Source organism: Ascaphus truei, chromosome 3 (genome assembly GCF_040206685.1).
Source record: "Ascaphus truei isolate aAscTru1 chromosome 3, aAscTru1.hap1, whole genome shotgun sequence".
Classification (NCBI taxonomy): Eukaryota; Metazoa; Chordata; class Amphibia; order Anura; family Ascaphidae; genus Ascaphus; species Ascaphus truei.
In genome coordinates this window covers 404687562-404709630 of record NC_134485.1, presented here as the reverse complement: position 1 = coordinate 404709630, position 22069 = coordinate 404687562, and the positions used below count along the sequence as shown (strand labels likewise).

At 40.3% G+C, this 22069-nt stretch overlaps 1 protein-coding gene across 6 annotated transcripts in view; it reads right to left on the bottom strand.

Moving 5' to 3' along the window:
• DLG2 (discs large MAGUK scaffold protein 2) overlaps positions 1 to 22069 on the bottom strand; it is a 1892764-nt gene that overhangs the window by 1868058 nt on the left and 2637 nt on the right. The window lies entirely within an intron of this gene.

Below are 22069 nucleotides of genomic sequence, written 5' to 3'. Positions count from 1 at the left end.
TCAGGGCATCAGTTGAGCACATTTTGTGCCTGCCCTATGCAAAGTCAAACACCATCAAGCCACGCAGCAACTAGCTATGTATGTGGTTTTAGATATTTTTAATGTTGTGTGTATTATCTTCCACATTATATGTTGATTTCACCCCGTTCAGGAGCAGACATACACCTATATACTTTGTGGTCTATATGTATCCATGTAGGTACTTATTTCTGACCTACTAACTGCCTATTAACACACTTCTTCAGATCCAGCATCAGCATACCATTTATTTAGGTGTGCTGATTTTTTGACAATAGATTATCTGATTTATAGAACAGATTTTCTAGTCTGAAGTTACACTGTGATTACTACTGGCAGCTCTCTAGCCCACATATTGGCGGTGTAGTGTCATACCTCATTATCTCCCGTGTATTTATTTGGGAAGATTGTTTCTTGGTTTGTCAATAGGGACTGGTCGTGGATTACTTTCTGCCATTTCCCTCTATACAAGATGTTTTACTATATGTGTGATTAAAAGGTTTTTTTAATATTATCAACCATATCACGTTGACTTACCTTTCTGAGTGCATTCTAGGAGGATCTTTCCTGTTCGTCTATGTTGTTAACTATATATATCCTCTATTGCACCAGTCTGTGAGTTACCTCATTCACATTACCATTTTTACTAGCTGATGCGGGAGCCTCCATTCCCCTTTCCCTTTCCCCTTTCCCTACCCTTAAAACTTAGTCTATACACATGTGGATGTATGTCCACTCTTGCTCCCAGCTCGCACACCTACTTACCTCTCACTAATTATTTTTAGTACACTATTATGGCTGGCTTCCTGTCGCAATTGCCTGACTTTGCTGCATGGAGATCGGAGGCGGACAATGTCTTTTCACTAGATGGGGATTTATCTGACAGTGGGGTCACCAGTATAAATACCTATTTTTCAGGTTTGGAGAAAATATATAAGAGGAGGGCTAAATTATGGTGGGAGGTAGCGAGTCTTGAAAAGTACATATCTACTGAACTCATTCCGAGGGGTTTAAGAGTAGACCTACCCCCCTCAACCCCACACTCTGACCCAGAATTCCTCATCAAATGGAATGAAATTCTAGGCATTTGTTCTGCTTCTCTTATGAAACTGTTAGTTGAAACAGATAATAACACACTATCAACTGTTAATATAGAACTAGCAGAGCAACGCAACAACGCAGAGAAATGGCGTGGTAACTCTGAGTTCATTAGCTTGGAGAACAGATTAGAAGAGACAATAGGTAGATTCACGCGCGAATTAAAAGAAAGAAAACAGCGCAAATACATTCGAGACACAAAGGACTTTAAGGAAGGCAAAATTTACAAACAAAAAAAGGAAAACCCTAAAAAAGTCCGTTTTCGTCACCCTGAGTCCTCGACTGACTGGGACACTTCTAACGAGGAGAGTGACGGTGGGGAAAGGAGAGAACAGGGACCAGTCGACACTTCCAGGGTGGGTTTTTTAGACCAAGACCCCCGCCATCAGCCACCCCCAGAACGTGCAAGACCCGAAGAGGCCAGATGGGGTGGGCTGCGCGACAGAGACACCTGGGCGTACAGGGGGGGGCCCAAGCGACGATCACGCCGCCGTCGTTAATTAATGTTACGGACGACTTTAGCCAGGTGATTAATCTATCGGATATGGTCCTGAGTGGGAGTCAAATAGCAGTCCTACAAAAGGGACTGTCCTTCTCTCCTACGGAGGACTTTTCCAGATTTGACTGGATTAAGGACACTTATTTGTTTGGCCGCAAATTATTATTGCACAAGTTCTTTAAAAGAAGGGCGCAGAACCAACTTAGGGCTATAGGTCAGGAAGAGTTTGATGATCAATATTTAGAAGCCATAAACAACTTAGCAGCACTAGAAGAGGAGTCACTTAGGGCACCGGGCGAAGGCCCATTCACCACCATGAAACCTAAATCACGGTTTACACCGGCACTTGAGACGTGCCATAATGTGGCAACCTTTATTGCTCTAGTTGTTGCGGACATTGAACACCTTAAGCCCAGACACTCCAACACTAATTTGACCCACTTGGAGAGACAGTCTTTGTTAGAATTGAAACTTAACACGACTATCACGATCAAACCCTCAGACAAAGGGGGCAACATCGTGATAGTCAATACAATAGACTACGTCAATGAGAACTTGCGCCTACTATCCGATCGCGATTGTTACGCGATATTGAGAACTGATCCAACAAATGAGTTCCTACGTGACCTTAAACTCATTCTGGATGAGGGTGTACAGACCAAGGCCCTCACCCTCAAAGAAAGTATGGCACTTCTTAACAAAAATCCTAGGATGGCCACTTTCTACTCCCTCCCCAAAGTGCACAAAAGCCTGGAAGCGCCACCAGGGCGCCCAATCGTATCAGGGATCTCGAACATCACTGAACAGAGCAGTATCTACGTCGATAAGGTGCTTCGTCCCTTTGTAGTCACATTACCCTCTTACTTACGGGATACAAAGGACGCTCTTAACAAACTGAATGAGGTGCAGATCAGGGATGACACGTTACTTATCAGCCTGGATGTAGAATCTCTGTATACTTCTATAATACATGAGAGGGGCATCCAGGCTGTAGAGTATTACCTCAACACAAGGCCCAGTGAGTTCGGTAGTCACAACACACTGATACTGGACCTACTGAGGTTTATTCTTACGCATAACGTGTTCACCTTTGACGGTAAACTATACCACCAACTCCGGGGCACAGCCATGGGGACCACCTGCGCCCCCACCTATGCCAATCTTTATTTGGGCTGGTGGGAGGCGGAGGTGGTATTCCAAGAGCGTCATCGACAATATACCTCTCAAATCCTTTTATGGATTAGGTTTATTGACGATATCTTTGTCCTTTGGAAGGGCACAAAGACACACTTTGATGAGTTCATTGGTGAACTTAATAATAATCCCCTCAACCTCAGACTCACCTCTGAGGTTGATCAGATGAATATTGTGTTCCTCGACCTCCTGATTTCTAAGACTACACATGGGACTTTATCCACGTCCCTTCATCGTAAGTCTACTGCCACTAACAGCCTCCTCAGAGCAGATAGTCACCACCCGAAACACCTTATAAGGGGTATACCTACTGGTCAGTTTCTACGCCTGAGGAGGAACTGTTCATCTAACGATGACTTTGAGACTCAGGCGGTAGCCATGAAACTTAGATTTCAGCAGAGGGGATACAGTAACAGGATTATTAAAAAAGCCTACCAAAGGGCTAGGCGGACAGACAGGAATACACTGCTAGATGAAAAGGTCACCACACACAATGATAAACAAGTTATACGTTTTATTGGTCGATTTAATAACCAATGGCCCGAGATAAATAACATCATTAATACACACTGGCACGTATTGCGTGAAGATGTTGACCTTAGAGAGGTCCTGAACGAGAGGGCATCACTGGTGAGCAGAAGAGCCTCCAATCTCCGGGATCTGTTGGTACATAGCCATTATGAAAAACCTTCTACAGGCACGTGGCTAGCCAACAGATCCAATGGCTTCTACAAATGTCATAAATGTCGAGCTTGCTCCTCCTGCATGCCTACAAAGATCTTCCATAATTGGGATGACACACATAGCTTCAATATCCGACAGTTCATTACCTGTAGAACTATGGGCGTGGTGTATCAGATTATCTGCATGTGCAACAAAAAGTACATAGGTAAGACCAAACGGCAACTAAGACACAGGATACTCGAGCACTTAGGGGATATTCGCAACCATCGCGATACCCCTGTTGCCAACCACGTCCATAATAGACACCAGGGAATGTCTACAGCTCTTAAATTTGTGGGTATTGAGGCAGTGTCTAACCATAGCAGAGGTGGAGATTGGGACAATGAGATCCTGAAACGTGAATCCCGATGGATCTACACCTTGGGTACCCTGGCCCCCAAGGGACTGAATGAGGAATTCCTTTTCTCTCCATTCATCTGAAGTATTGTCACCTCTATTCAGTTATGGATATTCATTCCCTGTTTAAGCTTGAGCACATATTGCCATTAATGTGCAGTTGTAATATCACACTCTTGCACCAGGGAACTACATGCTGGGGACATACTATCCTTCCTATTTCAGTGAGCACTTAATTAGTGCAATCTACCTTCTCTATCCACACTACTACTGACCCCCCCTCTCTCATTGATCTAGACCACTGATGTGTTTATGGAGGTTGGGGCATTATCTGTTTACCACTCTTCTATGTACACTCTGTGCATACAACTACAGCATTCACGTATGCCTGCATTTACATTGATTGGAGCTACTGTATGTGCTTAATCTGCTACAACAGCAGTCTATCACTAAGCATATTAGGCTTTTATTTATACACTTCACATGCCGCAGGTCAGAGAGTGCGGCAGTGTATCCAGCTAACAGCCCGGGGTAGACACTCCCCCGCAGGCTGTCATGACAACCATGAGCTATTTAAGTGCTCGTTGACTGCGGGCAGGTACCTTTGAAAAAGCGCGAGCATGCGCGAAACGTACGTCAGGTCAGAGGTCAGCGGTACGTGGTGACGTCATCACGCTGAGCGGACGCCTCCCAGCAGTGGGACGAGATCGGCGCGGTTGCAGCAGCTGAACATGCAGGCTGTAATTTCCTGTCCCGGCACCCTGCCCTCAATCTACACACTGTTGGAATGAGAGACGCAGGAACGGACCACAGCCTTTCTCCCCCTAGCTAAGTAGATATTATGGTTAGCCAGTCAGTTGCTATTGAGAGCGGTTACTTACACCGCGGAGTTGTTAGCATTATAGTACACTCCCTGACAGGCTACCCCTTGATCACTCTACTATCAGGGGGTCAATGTCGCCGACACAATTAGGGTATAACAATATATATCTGGCGACATTACACTATGCTAATGTACTATGGTTCAGTCCTTCTGTATTTGCTCTATATTACTAGCAAAGCATTGGCAAATTCCACTTAGTGTTATTTAGTGACCTTTGCATTTTATGACCGTTACTTTTCTGAGGCTATAACTGGATACGGTCTCAGAACCGTGCCTCAGGGCATCAGTTGAGCACATTTTGTGCCTGCCCTATGCAAAGTCAAACACCCCCCCAAGCTAAGTAGATATTATGGTTAGCCAGTCAGTTGCTATTGAGAGCGGTTACTTACACCGCGGAGTTGTTAGCATTATAGTACACTCCCTGACAGGCTACCCCTTGATCACTCTACTATCAGGGGGTTAATGTCGCCGACACAATTAGGGTATAACAATATATATATATCTGGCGACATTACACTATGCTAATGTACTATGGTTCAGTCCTTCTGTATTTGCTTTATATTACTAGCAAAGCATTGGCAAATTCCACTTAGTGTTATTTAGTGACCTTTGCATTTTATGACCGTTACTTTTCTGAGGCTATAACTGGATACGGTCTCAGAACCGTGCCTCAGGGCATCAGTTGAGCACATTTTGTGCCTGCCCTATGCAAAGTCAAACACCATCAAGCCACGCAGCAACTAGCTATGTATGTGGTTTTAGATATTTTTAATGTTGTGTGTATTATCTTTCACATTATATGTTGATTTCACCCCGTTCAGGAGCAGACATACACCTATATACTTTGTGGTCTATATGTATCCATGTAGGTACTTATTTCTGACCTACTAACTGCCTATTAACACACTTCTTCAGATCCAGCATCAGCATACCATTTATTTAGGTGTGCTGATTTTTTGACAATAGATTATCTGATTTATAGAACAGATTTTCTAGTCTGAAGTTACACTGTGATTACTACTGGCAGCTCTCTAGCCCACATATTGGCGGTGTAGTGTCATACCTCATTATCTCCCGTGTATTTATTTGGGAAGATTGTTTCTTGGTTTGTCAATAGGGACTGGTCGTGGATTACTTTCTGCCATTTCCCTCTATACAAGATGTTTTACTATATGTGTGATTAAAAGGTTTTTTTAATATTATCAACCATATCACGTTGACTTACCTTTCTGAGTGCATTCTAGGAGGATCTTTCCTGTTCGTCTATGTTGTTAACTATATATATCCTCTATTGCACCAGTCTGTGAGTTACCTCATTCACATTACCATTTTTACTAGCTGATGCGGGAGCCTCCATTCCCCTTTCCCTTTCCCCTTTCCCTACCCTTAAAACTTAGTCTAGACTGTAAGCTCCTCAGAGCAGGGACTCCTCTTCCTTAATGTCTAAAGCACTTATTCCCATGATCTGTTATTTATATTATCTGTTATTTATTGGATTACCACATGTATTACTGCTGTGAAGCGCTATGTACATTAATGGCGCTATATAAATAAAGACATACAATACAATACAATACAATATATATAGGTATTACACTGTGTATTTTTGTCCCATTGGATGTTGCTCTGGACTTCTTTGTTTCTTGACTCTATAAGTGCTAACGTTTATCATTTTCAAAGTATGTACGAATTTTGATTGTCAGATCCCTGGTGATTACAGACCAGATCATGTACAATTGACAGGTTTAATAAGTAAATATTTATAGTGTAAAAGGAAAGGGAAATTATTGGAAAAAAATAGTTGCAAAGCGGGATCAAAAGAGGTGATTTTGCTATATTTTTCAGCACATAAATGGCATTCAGGAATCTTTATTTAAAGGGGCATAATTATTTTGTTATTGTTTTAAACGAGCAATCCATGCACTATCCTACTTTTTTTTAATTCAACTCTTAATGACATTTTAATGAGTTTTAAAGCAGCAGTTCAAGTAATATCCTACATATGTGCTTTTTTTTAAAATAAATCAGTTCTGTACTATGAGCAAATACTTGTAGCTTTTAAAATAAAAATGTCTTTAAAACATTTTATGTTTCTAATGTAGGAAGCATTTCCAAAGTGACAGCCCCCTTCCCCTTCTGATAGGCTCTGGCTCTTGATCCCCACCCTCTCTCTAGTAGTGAACCAATTGTATCTAGTAACTGCCCAGTCACATAATATTGCTGGACTACGTTGCCCACAATGCTGTGCAAGAACTGAATTAAATAACCCGAGCAAGCGATCAATTACAGGAGAACGGATCGATCTGCAACTTAGCTAATCACTTGTCAGTGTGCAGATTGTATTGATGCACATATTGAATGGGGGAAAAATATATTTTTTTTTAATCGGCAGCTTGACCTGCAGCTTTAATATACTGCGCATCTTTTGATTTCGATGGCAGATTTTAACAAACTTCTCCAGCAGTGCAAGATATTTTTAATGCTTTCCTGTTTGTGATACTTTTTTGCCAATATTCCCAGCAGTTGGAGCTGCAAACTGTAATAATAGATAATGTTACCTTAGTAATTAAAGAATACATTGTAGCTGTTAAGTTGCACTGACTAAAGGATTGATTGAAACTGAAAGGCAGCCATTTAATGAACCCTGGGAAGCAGGAATCTTTGCTGATCAATTATGAGAGAACAAATTGATCAGCAGCTTAGGTAATTCGTTTTCAATAAAGGTAATCAATGGCTGCATATGTTAAAACAAAAAAGATTGGATTGCCTCTTTATGTCTTCCCAATACTGTACAGTAAGATTTCTGTTTTCACCCCTCTTTGTTTCCCTTCCCATTGTTTTTTAATGTTTGTATTTATTTCCTAAAACCATAAGACCTATGTAGGACTGCCATATAAAGAAGCTTTGCATTTCCATCCAACTAAACTAGAGAACAGAAAATAATATTTTCTCGCTTTCACGTACAGTACAGCACACCTGTGAGCACGTGACCTGTATACAGGACAAGGGTCCCCCTATATATATATATATATATATATATATATATATATATATTATACTCAAAGGTAATCTCAGAACACCGAAAGAGAGACGGCTGCATGAATTCAAATTTATGCAACTGTTCGGGACACTTAGTGATGGCCTAAATCGAGACCGAAATTTTATGAGTCATTACTGACATGAGAGAACTCTCTTGCCATGAGTGCTATGGCCATATCCGTACATACTGCGCTATATATATATATATATATATATATATATATATATATATATATACAAATGTAAATACAACTGTATGCTCATCTGCATGTCTTAGGCAGGTCTGCAACCCCGCCTTTCCCCATTATCACCCAGCACTTCCACTGCAGCAAGGGATTCTGGGAAATGACATGCAAATGAGCACACAGTGCCACTTTTTGCTTCAAAAACCATTTTTAACATGGTTCCCTATAGGCTTAACGTGAAAAGAAAATATATCAAAAGTGGCGCTCACACATTATATCTATATATAAACAAGTGTACAAATTAATAATAAAATGATACTAATACAAACGTATATGGATGCTGCTTAACCCAGTGGGGGGTCGTTCTCTCGATCCCGTGGACATATAGGGGTGAAGATCATCGGGAAGTGCAAAACCATGTAAAACAGAAGAAATTTTCTGATGGTGCAATATTGTGGTAATATTGTGAATAAATGTTCAAGGTGCAGTGTGCTAGGTACTCACAAGTGTATGGTGAGTGATGTTCCCATAAAGGTATCTTTTCAGGGACAGCCCATCTGACCAGATTGTGGGTAGGTCTGAATGAATTTATAAGTGCTGAAGACCTTAGGTAAATAACATAGAAACGGACATAGTGCAGACTGTATAAAATTCTATTAAAAAGGTAAGTGATAATACAATGCACTCACAATGTGTTAAAATAAAACAAGCGTTTAGATCACACAGATCGGATCTTGTGCGCAATGAAGCTGTCTCAGTCCCCCCTCCACCTCGGCGTGCGTGTCACCGGTGCGTCTCACCCAAACCGGAACCCGGAAGTGACGTCATCTGCTCTGGGGGACTCCGATCCTGTAGTGATCCTCACTCATCAGCATCACTCTACGCGTTTCTCCGTATTGCGGTTTCATCAGGAGTGTAATCTGGCTGATAAAGTCAAAATGGTATATAGGAGAGCTCCAAACATTAAAAATGATTTATCTCCAAGTGCCCTAATAAATACTCCTACAAAAAAGCACACGTGGCTGGATCCACCCAAAGGATTTTATGGATGTAAAATGTGCACTGCCTGCCAGCATAGTTCAAAAACACCACACAGTTTCAAATCTAATACGACACAAAAATCTTATAATATTAAGCAACATTTGAACTGTAGATCTAGTTTTGTCATCTACCTTGCAGAATGCGAGTGCGGCTTACAATACATTGGTAAGACCACACGTCCGCTTAGAACGCGTATACTAGAACACCTGGGAAACATAAAACGTAAAATAACAACACACAGCGTGTCAAACCATTTTTTATTGCAACACAGCTCGAATCCTGCAAGCTTTTCATTTAAAGCTATCGAACAAGTTTTGCCCCATTGGAGGGGGGGCAATAGAGATTTAAATTTAATAAAAAGGGAATCATTTTGGATGTTCGAGCTCAAAACCATTCACCCTCAGGGTTTAAACATAGAGTTCGATATCAAACCCTTTCTGTGACCCTAACCTGTTTTTCTTCTTTCTTAATAGATTTGCTGCTATAATACCAATACTAAGTTAGCTGCATTAGCCTAGTTCATTTAGGGGTTAATTGCACATCATCCTGTAAATAGCTAGTTTATCCATTTTTATCTATTTTTATACTATGTTTACACTATTTGATATTTTAAATATATACATGTTAAAATGTTTGAATTAAAATTATGTGTCATTTTGGAAGACTCACATATGTTCGATGTGAGTCTTTAACTTATGTGAACCAATTAAGTCTTTTATCACCACGCAATCAGATTACCATGAAATTAGCATACTTAATGTATAGCCAATGGAACTCTAGCGTAGCGTATAAATAGCCTCTCAGCACTTGTCAGATTACACTCCTGATGAAACCGCAATACGGAGAAACGCGTAGAGTGATGCTGATGAGTGAGGATCACTACAGGATCGGAGTCCCCCAGAGCAGATGACGTCACTTCCGGGTTCCGGTTTGGGTGAGACGCACCGGTGACACGCACGCCGAGGTGGAGGGGGGACTGAGACAGCTTCATTGCGCACAAGATCCGATCTGTGTGATCTAAACGCTTGTTTTATTTTAACACATTGTGAGTGCATTGTATTATCACTTACCTTTTTAATAGAATTTTATACAGTCTGCACTATGTCCGTTTCTATGTTATTTACCTAAGGTCTTCAGCACTTATAAATTCATTCAGACCTACCCACAATCTGGTCAGATGGGCTGTCCCTGAAAAGATACCTTTATGGGAACATCACTCACCATACACTTGTGAGTACCTAGCACACTGCACCTTGAACATTTATTCACAATATTACCACAATATTGCACCATCAGAAAATTTCTTCTGTTTTACATGGTTTTGCACTTCCCGATGATCTTCATCCCTATAGGCTTAAGCTTGCTGCATGGTCACAGCTTTGAGCACAGCCAGGGTTAAGGTGCATACCCAGAAAACCACCCACAGACAGCTGTTTCGACCTTAATGGGTCTCATCAGTGTGGGGTTGATTAACTGGGTATGCAAAGAAGCTAAAGGATGCTCAAAGCTGTGACCATGCAGCAAGCTTAAGCCTATAGGGAACCATGTTAAATATGGTTTTTGAAGCAAAAAGTGGCACTGTGTGCTCATTTGCATGTCATTTCCCAGAATCCCTTGCTGCAGTGGAAGTGCTGTGTGCTGGGTGATAATGGGGAAAGGCGGGGTTGCAGACCTGCCTAAGACATGCAGATGAGCATACAGTTGTATTTACATTTGCATTTTTGCTTTGCTGTGGAGGGTTTTTGTCACTTTTTTTACTCACCATAACTTAACTCAGTATTATGGTTGGCCCATCCTTTAGCTTCTTTGCATACCCAGTTAATCAACCCCACACTGATGAGACCCATTAAGGTCGAAACAGCTGTCTGTGGGTGGTTTTCTGGGTATGCACCTTAACCCTGGCTGTGCTCAAAGCTGTGACCATGCAGCAAGCTTAAGCCTATAGGGAACCATGTTAAAAATGGTTTTTGAAGCAAAAAGTGGCACTGTGTGCTCATTTGCATGTCATTTCCCAGAATCCCTTGCTGCAGTGGAAGTGCTGTGTGCTGGGTATAATGGGGAAGGGCGGGGTTGCAGACCTGCCTAAGACATGCAGATGAGCATACTGTACAGTTGTATTTACATTTGCATATTTGCTTTGTTGTGGAGGGTTTTTGTCACTTTTTTTTACTCACCATAACTTAACTCAGTATTTTATATATTATATATATATATATATATATATATATATATATATATATATATATATATATATATATATATATGTACATATATGTATATATGTATATGCACACACAGCTGTCTCTTACACATACACTCTATGTAATTCCATCCCTATATATCAATAGGGACCACATACTTTCCACACACTACTGTAGTTATGTTATTGTACTATAATATTTATTATTTTTTTATATATATATATAGATATATATATATATATATATATATATATATATATATATATATATATATATATATATATATACAGAAAATAAATATTACAAGAACATACAGTTAGAAATGCAGACCAGTTTCTTAAAATAAAAGGATAAAACATAAACAGAAATTCCTATACAGTACGTTACCATATGCCATAGGTCTTTGTGAACCACATAAGCCCACCCCTGTCGTAAATCAGCTACTTGCGTGACCTCTCCGACTTGAAAGAAAAAAAAAACATTTTCTACTGACGTTTAAATTTAAAGTAATATATAAACACACTCATAACGTAATTTCTCTAATACTTAGACAGACGCCATCTTCATCGTTGTGTCTGTGTACTTCACATACAGGCCTGCATATAAAATTTGACTGCCTAATGTCTATTTTTTATGAGAAATAGAGATCTGTCTTTGGCAGTCCTTAATCATGAGTGTGGTATGATTTGATTCATCTTATTGCAACGGTGACAAATATGTACGTTTTATTATTCAGAATAGGTGTCATCCTAGGATTCACTCTGTTACCCACTCCATGCATTAAGAGTTTTTGTTATTTCGTCTGTCTCACATTGGACTTTACTATTGCATTATAATATCCTGTCACTTTGGAGCACCAATTATCTCCTCCTCACCATCCCAATATATCCTATTTTTAATATAGTCCTCCAACTAAGTGGTAACCTGTTTGTCACCTCTCTCTGTGATACACAGGGGATATTTCGAGTATGTTACGGTTTTCTTTGAGGCTGATAGCCCAGGATCTGGCTATTGTAGACAGCTGTACATATTTCCCTTTTAGTGGGCTATCAGTGATAACCAACCAATTATGTCCTCTTTGTAGATCAACACAAACATGGGAAGGATCTTGACCTGTCAAAAACAATATCTTTGTATTTTTAAGTCAAATTCTAACCAACGTTAACACCTGAAGTACCAGATTGATTAAAATACTTAATATTCCCCCGTCATTTTTATTACACTCACAATAATATTTTTAGGTGTTGACCCCAAAATGCAATACATGTACCCACAAATGTCATCAAAACACCAACAGATAAGCTGTGTGGAGGAACTCCGCTGCTCGTTATTATAAGCTACAGTATAACAAAAATCAGCCCCCACAAAAATAGTTTCACAAACATTTCTTTGGAAATGAAAACTAATTGAGGATTTGACAATAAAATTCTATAGATGATTAAAATGAACAAGTGAAAAGGAGGGAAAAGATTGTTGAACTGTCGGTGGACCATTTAGCTAGCACCAAAAAAAAAACAAATAACCTTAAACATTAAAGCTTAAACATGTGTAAAGAGTTAAATCCTGGTGATCTTGCTAAAACAAAAAAATATTTAGGAATATTTAGGTATTATTTACAAAGGTTTACTGTATTTTTCATACAAAAACTTGTAATTTGGGAGGTGGCCAGTTCTTGATCCTCATTTTTGTGTAATGACAGTGTGTTGCGCAGCAGATGAACCTTGGTTTTGCTGAACTTGTCCAAAACCTGTAGCACAGCATACATTTGGTGTTCAAAGTCACCAATAGGGGATTAACAGGTACCTGTAAATACATTTTAGTAGTTATATAAAATGACAGAATACTTAGATATCATAATCTGATTATTTCTACATACAGTACAGTAATGGGCTAAATTACTATTATCCAGATATGGATACAAGTGCATTTGCCCTTTACAAATAAAACCCGCCAGCATAAAGTAAGTAAAAGTTGCACTTACCCCTGCCAGGATGATGGCCATCCTCGTCCTCATCACCGTCCTTGTCCTCCATTGGCAGCAACATTACAATAATAAAAAAAAACCTAATGGCTAGTAACCCCTTAATCGCCTTAGCGGTTAGTAACCGCTATAGTCATTAATGGGTTAACCCCCCTCCCCCGAGGTAAATACCCCCACCCTCTACCCATTGATTGGCACAGTGGTACATCATGCTCATATAATAAGGGGATGATGATATGCCACTATGGCAGTCAATGGGCAACCTAAAAAATAAACAACAACCAAAAATACAAAATTAAATCAAACCAAAAAAGATACACAGCAATTAAATAAACCAAACACCAAAAATAAACCAGGATTAAAAAAAGCAATCAATAAAAAAACATAACAATGAAATAAAAACAAGCATTTGCCAAAAAATGCATTGCTTGTCACTGTATTTATCTGTAGCCCTAAAGGGGCATAGATAAACACATTAGCAGTCAATGGTCAACCAAAAAAATTTAAATTAAAAAATACAATCAAAATACCTGAAATACAAAAATAACATACAATCAATGTTTTTCTTACCTATTGATGTCTTCACTCTCCGACTCCGAATGCATCAGGAAGTTCTTGATCCGCAACGCAATGCTCCTCAACTTCAGGTAACTTCTTATTTTCTTCTTTCTTGAGTCTTCCCTTCTGTATTTGTAATCCAATCCATTAGGCGGATGTGGCCCCGTCATCTTCTTGAGGTCAAATGAGACGGGACAGGCCTTATATAATAATATATTATATTTGAGTGTCAAATTATACACCCCCAATCCGATTGGATGGTGTACCATGTGACAGAATTGATTTTTTTTAAAGGATGTGACGTCATCAAAAGGGAGGGAAGCTAGCCAATCAGGAAGGCTCTGCTTCCCTCCCTTTATGATGACATTACCAAAAACAAAATGGCTGCCATCACGCTACTCCAACCAATCAGATTGTGAGATATACCATGTGAGGCATTAAATGGTATATCCCCAATCTGATTGGTTGTAGTAAACCATGTGACAGCTTAAATTTTTTTTCAAGGATGTGAAATAACTCCCTTTCAGATGATGTCACATCCTTTATAAAAAAAAAATGGAAGATGTCACATGGTAACCATAAGCAACTTCTTTAGAGGGATGTGGGCCTGGTGGGTAAAGCGGGTGGTGGTCATACCTTTTGATGGTGGCAGCCCATAGATAGCTGAGTCCAAGGATGGAGAGGAACCGGTAGAGACTGGAGCAAGCCACAGGGCAGTGCTCAAGGCACCTTGGTCTGGGTGCATACAGTGCAGGCTGCTACAAATGATTTTACATCTCCACGGATCTCAGGCTACCAAAAGATGTGTTCCAGGAAGTCGCAGGTATTCCTCATCCCTGGATGACCAACTATTTTGGATTGATGCCCCCATTGTAGCACTTCACTTCGGATCTGTGAAGGAGGAATGATGGGACCCTGATCTGATACTTCAGAACCATCTGGGGAAAATAGTCAGAAAAGGGCATCTGCCTTGATGCTCTTGGACTCTGGGCGGAAGGAAATCACAAAATGAAACTGCGTGATAAAAAGTGCCCATCTATCATCTGGCATGTCCCAAGTCTCTTTTGATGTATTTGAGGTTCTTGTGATCCGTAAGGATTATGATGGGAGACACTGTCCCCTCTAGAAGATGTCTCTATTACTCGAGAGCTATTTTAATGGCCAGCAGTTCACGATTTCTGATGTCATAATTCCTCTCTGAGGTTGAATTTTTTTTTTTTAGAGAAGAATACACAGGGATGGAGTTTTCTGTGGAAATTTGTGTTGATTGAGAACAGCCCGCGCTGCCAGATTGGATGCATGTACTTCCAATATGAAGGGTTTAGAAGGATCCAGGTGGATCCACACTGTGCAGAGCAAAAGGCAGATTTGAGCTTTTCAAAAGCTAATAGAGCCTCAGAAGATCATTTAGTAGGATCATTCCCCTTCTTGGTAAGGGCCTTGGTGGGCTAAACTACCTTGGAGAAGTTTCGGATTAATCTCTGGTAGTAGTTGGCAAACCCGAGGAATCGTTGAGAAGGTTTTAGACCTACAGGGCCAATCAAGCACCAGACACCTTTGTGCAATCAAAGCCAAAGGGGAAATTAAATAACCAAGGAAGGACATTTTCTTCTGATCAAACTGGCATTTATGGAGTTTAGCAAAAAGTGAGTTTTCTCGAAGTCTTTGGAGAACTACTTTAACCTGTGTCCGATGTTTGGACAAGGACATAGAGAAGATAAGAATATCATTCAGATAGATATACAACAAGAAGCTGATCGAGTAGATCACAGAAAATTTCATTGATAAAATTCTGAAATACAGCACAGCACAACCCAAAGGGCAAGACCAGATACTCATAATAGTTGTCATGAGTATTAAAGGCCGTTTTTCACTCATTACCCTCCTTGATTCGAATGATCTATGGTGAAGATAGAGGCTCAATATAACCAGTTGAAAAGTTTGAGGATGAGGGGTAGCAGGTAACGTTTTTGTACCGTGACTTTATTTTGGGCCTCGATAATCGATACCAGGCCTGAGAGAACCGTTTTTTTTGGAGACAAAGAAGCCAGCTCCAGCGGGAGAAATAGACTTGTGAATAAACCCTCGCAGAAGGTTCTCTGAGATGTATTCATGCATAGCCTTGGTTTCTGACTCTGAAATGGGTTATGTATGCTTATCTATATAACTGTCCAAGTGGCATGGGTGTACTCTTCCCAGATATGGGAGTGCACCAGTGCCTGGAACAATGCCACAATGTTGATTTGGACCTACCCTTCCATACATGGCTTCATGGCAGCTTCACTAATGCCAGGACATTGGCGAGGAGGTCCCTAGGCTTATAACTCGGCTGGGGGCGGGACACTGGGCATCTTTCAAGTGGCCGTACACAGAGTAGTGGCTAAACGTTGTGGAGCAAACATCCGAAGCTTGCGTCACATGGGAACTGTGGGTAGATGGAAATGGAAGCACCAAAACCTGTATCCACTCCGATCTCTGGTGTGGAGCTAAGCCCAGGTCTGCTCTGCGGCCTCAGTGACAGGCTAGGGGTCTGTATTGCTGGACTCTAAAGGTTTTTTTTTTTTAAACATGAAAGGGACCCACTGCAAAATCGCTAACTGACACACAGAAGCCGCTTGACACAGCAATCTGAAGTTTAATTTCATGCTCCTTCATTGTGGGAGCATCAGTTCTTCTATCCTGCATGCAATTCCATCCTGTCATTTGGTTTCTTGGACGGTTCTATCTAATTTCGCAAGAACAGTAGTTGGTGAACAGAGCATTACAATAAGCATTGTTCCTTGTGACAAACAAATACTGTATATTTGCATATATATATATATATATATATATATATATATATATATATATATATATATATATATAAAATATTATAAATATTATGTATTAATAATCATGAGTTGATGATGATGGTGGTGGTAGTGTGTGGAGTGGTGTCGGTGACTCAGTGTGGGAACACACACACACAGAACAAGCCACTGGCAGTGCCAGTGGGTCATACCGCAAGGGGTATCTATATTACGTTTATTTCAGACAGTCATCCTGTCTGACCAGTTGTTGTTATTATTTACTTATTGACTGAATTACTCCTTCAGTGTCATTTTTCATCGTACGTAACTCAGTGCTACTAGCCGGGGTCATGTGTCCGTGGCTGGGTCAGTGATTCACATATAAAACATTCAAAACAAGAGAGTGTTTTTCACAGGGTAATAATAATTATTGAGATGTGAGAACAAAATAAAATATGCGTTACTGAGAGAGATGGAACAGAAACTACGTATTTGGGACATACGGTACACATTTTAAACAACCCAAGCACTGTGCCAAGGCCTGACAACCTACTGTACATAGAACACAATTGTTGACTGGCTCATGGTTGGCCTGCAGTGATTTCCAGGTGCCAATTCAAACCTAGATGGTGTATCACGGTGGTACTGCCTGGCATAGCACAGCCGTTTGGGTGCAGGATTGTTTGGGCCACCACTAGATGGTCAAAACAATAAAATAGAAAGAATATGATGCCATATTTGCATGTTTTTAGTTTTGATAATGATGATTGATGGTGGCGCTGGTGGAAGTGATGGGTAGACACACGGGCAGCAGTGATAGTTGCAAGTCAATCAGTCCATGACCAATTATGCCGCGGCAGCAGCTGCAAAGCTTAGCTAAGTTTAGTTTATCTCAGATAGTCAGCCTCTCCAACTTATTGTTGTTACTGAATTAATTATTCATAGCAGTCACTCATTTGCTACTAAACTAGTGCAGGTGGGCAATGCATTGATTCACACAGATATAATAACACTCAAAAGAGTGCTGAATGAGTGTGTATAGGTAATAATTATTTTGAAAAAAGGTGTATGTCTTTGTTCAGGCCCGCACACTCGTGTATCGCTGAAAGATTTAACAGTAACTAGTTTAGGACTGTCACGGGAGAACAGGACAATTACACCAGGGATCAGCGCACTAGACTGAGCTGCAGAGTAGAACGGAAGTGAATGTATTGGAAACAGTTTCCACAAACTGCCAGTACATAAAACACACACAAACTCACCCAACTAGGGTACCTGGGGGAACAACCTAAAGTTCTAGGTGCGGGGACCCCGGTCTGGAAGCTTACCCCAATATGCGTTCTCAACTTGTGCCACTGTCCTCTGTTTTATGGGCAGCACTGCCTTGCTCACACCTGTGACTAGCAGTTTTAAATTCCCTGCCATTGATTCACTCCAAACAGCTCTGGCCAAAGTTGCACACAAAGACCGCAGCAACACTGGATGCTCCAGACCCCTGCACTGGGTCTCCTCAGTTCCCTTCTGCTGACTGTGTCAGCTCTTCCTTTGCAGGGGCTCTGCCAGTCTCCTGTAAGTACACAGCCATCACAAACAAAATCCAGGCCAGTAGTTTCCAACTGGCTGCTATATTGTACAGTACCTTCCTGTCTTTATTTTGGCTCAGTTAAACCTGCTGTAACCCTATTCCACTGTATCCAAGTGATGGTACTTTTCCAGCCCAGTTCTTGTTATGGGTCTCCTCACAGAATTAAACCACAGAGTATGCATACCTCTTGCAAAAAATATTACAAAGAATTGCTGGAAAATTTAGCTATATTTATTGTCAAAAATATATTAGAATTTTAGTGTTGTGATATATTACATGTGGAAAGAATAGGAAAAGCAATAAGTGACTCAGCTGGCCAGTCCGTGTACTTTACCTATTGCGGGCATTAAAAACAGTAGCATATCCATGGCAAACTGCCCCCAAGCAATTACAATATGTGAGTGGTGTGGGAAAAATGTCATACATATAAATAGAAGAGATAAATACATGATTTAGCTGGGAAACATAATTCAAAATACCATTGACTAAGTGACCAACTTAGTTTTATGCCCCTTCCTGTAAGTATTTATGAAATTGTTAGAACAATCATCACTTGAATATGTAGATTCTGATATGATAAGCATGAAATACATTCACAAAAGATGCCCTGCAAATACAATGCGACAGTGAGGGTCTATGTAGCCGTGCGTGGGACTGCAGAGGCTAGTCTGGAGACCATAGTAACATTCAAAAGGCATAAAGGCCCAGTGTATGCAGGTGACATAAGGGAAACCTTGAGACATATGTTCTATCAGTGGGAACTGATGAGATTTCATAACCCAGAAACTGGAATAGAAGTTTTTTACTTAAAATCTGCGGGGTCATATTTAGTAAGCAGTGGTATGCTACCTTACAGCCAATTCATGTGATTATGCTGTAATGTGCCTTTTAACTTAGCAGGGCTTATCAAATATGGCCCGAGTATTTATGTTCACGTGATATCAGGTACAGCAAGGGAACCTATGCCCACAACGTTTCTCCATATTCTTTACTTACCTAGACTTAGGGGGTCATTCTTTATTTGCCGAAGTGGCTGTTTTCAGACGAGAATTCTCATAGGCTTCAATAGGGATTTTCAGCCGAAAACTGCTCGCACGGCCGCTTCAGCAGATATAGAGTAAGGCCCTAAGTGTTACACACATATCAAACTAATGCTTTCCCTCCTTTCAAACATTTAGCTTGACCATGCATTGAGTCTTTAGTGCTCGTCATCTAGCAGCCAGTCGACCAAATCTGTTACTGCTGATTTCATTGTAGTTACTCAGGCAGCTAAGTGACTTTTTTTCACACTAAAATTAACTTGTGAGCCAGAAAAATGTAACTACACATGGTATAAGTTTATAAATACTTACAAAATATTATACTTAAACATGTTGCAAGCCTTTAACCGTATCCAAATTGACATTACAATACTGTTGTGGTCCTTTTATACGTAATATTTTTTTCTGATCTGAAACCTTTAGAAAATTCATTGAAGAGACCCTTAAAGAAAATGTTAATGAAAAGTGAAATGTTACAATTATAATTTATCACATCAAACTGGATTTTATTTTCAAGTGTTGGAAATCATAGGGTTACTGGATGTTGCATCAACAGGGGTAAAAAATAACATTAATGCAGCATCAGTATGGACAAGAAAAAAACAACTTTGAACAAGCTTTCAAAGGTACTGTATGTCAACCTGCAGTGAGAGGTTCCCCTCGCTGCTTTAAATGTTTCAACAATCTGACACACACAAGGGATTTGTGGTTGAGTCAAGAATTCTGATATCTTACTCAGAATGTTAACTAAACCAGGGGTGCGCAAAGTTTTGGAGCTCCGCCCCCGTGTGACAGCTCCAGCGCTCGTGCCCCCCTTCTGTGACCCGGCGTCAATTGATGCCGCGGATCATGTGACATCATGTCACGTGACACCGCAGTGTCATTTGACGTGTGTTACCATTGCGGCGTGTACGTCGCATGACTCGGCGTATTTGATGCAGCGATGCCATGGCGACGCGTCCCGAAGACTACAGAACCCCAGTAAGTTGAGGTTGCAGAGGCCTCATGCGGACCCCCGGCATTTAACTTAAATGCCTCTGGGAAGAGCGCGGGGCCACTGCAACCGCCGCGCCCCCACAACAAAATCTCACGCCCTCCAGTTTGCGCACCCCTGAACTAGACTACAGATTCATTTGTTTTTATAGAACAGTATCAAAGTACTAATTCTACATAGCTCTACTGTGGCACAAAAGCTACTCAGCCATTCAAAATCAGACATACCAGCTTCCTATTCAGTATGCTTGTGAAGCTACTTCCCAGTGATGGGGAAGAGTTTTCATCCTCTTGGGGCTACAAGCTTCTCCAGGACTGGGAATGTGGCTTGGCGGTATATTAAAGAAGTACAATGGAGAGAAAGAATATGGGGGTTTTCTATCAAAGTCTAGACCAAATTTGTCTCCCCCACCAACATCCGTCTGTGAATTGGTTGAGTGAGAGAAAGACAGAGAGAGACTTTCAATTGAAAAAGGCGCACACATGAGTTACCAGGGTGGGAGATATGTCACAGCTCTAGCAGTGTGAGCTAAACCAGCTGACTGCAATCACCACTGTCTGCTAGCACCACTGTCTGCTAGCACCCCTCCAAGGGATATCTATTTTGTTTCTACCTCCCAGTTGCTTTAAAATCTCTCATTGAGTAAATCCTTGGGTAAACCAGGTGCTGTTTTTGTATCAGTTTTCGTCCATTTTCTGCCATCTGGAGAGTTTGATAAATAACACACAGAGTATGTTCAGGCACTGACACACAGAAACTCCTATTCCAGTCTATGGTCATTTCCATGTGTAAGTGCCTGATTGGTACATAAGTGAATCCCAGGATCAAATGTTGTGTGGTATTCACAATCACCAAAACTGCTAAGGGGATTATTCTATAGCAATCAAACCAGCTGATCAGGATGTTTTTCACCACAATTCCTCAGTGACTTTAATATGACATTTTGGCTGCTTCTGCTAATATAGAATAAGCCCCTAAGTCATTCTAATGAGGAGTGGGAGAGTAGAATTGTATCTATTGCTGTGTGGTTAGAACCAGCAATACCAATTTTTGATATTACTATTTATCAAATATCGTAAAACTTTAAATAATTGTAACTGCCTAATCATACTCGGCATTGCTTGGTACTATGTTAATATTCGGACGTGCCCTGAACATGAAATGCCAATCCAGAAGATAATTATTTATTCCTTTTTCTGTGAATGTTTTAATGTTTCATGCTGCATGAACAGTATTCAAAAGCGGTTCTAGATCTGAAGATAATCTGTAGTGACAGAATGTAAACGAGTACCAAACTAAAGGAACCAGATGTGCCAACTTTAGTAAGAAGCGCGAGGAGAAAACCTTCTCAGGAAATTCTACTGCTAGATAAATGGCGCATCGAATCTTGTGATATATATATATATATATATATATATGTGTGTTAAAGTTGTCAGATGGCACTCACATATACTGCTTAAGTTAGGTGCTTATCCCTTAGAGAGACATGTAAATAGAGCACTCCTTATCAGGCAGACCTTGTATCCCAGGGCCCCACAGCAAGGATGAGACAGCACCCACAATAATCCTGTGTAACAGGTATATTAAAGAAGAACTGGCACAATCACCGATGTTTCGGTCCTCCAAACAGGACCGTTCGCACAAATAAAAGCATTTTGTTAGCCACAGAATGGTTTCGTCTATTCGTTTTTGATTTTATATATATATATATATATATATATATATACACACATATAAAAAAAATATATATATATACACAAAAATATATATATATACACACACATACACACACACACATATTATATATATATATATATATATATATATATATATATATATATATATATATATATATATATATATATATATATAGTGTATATATAT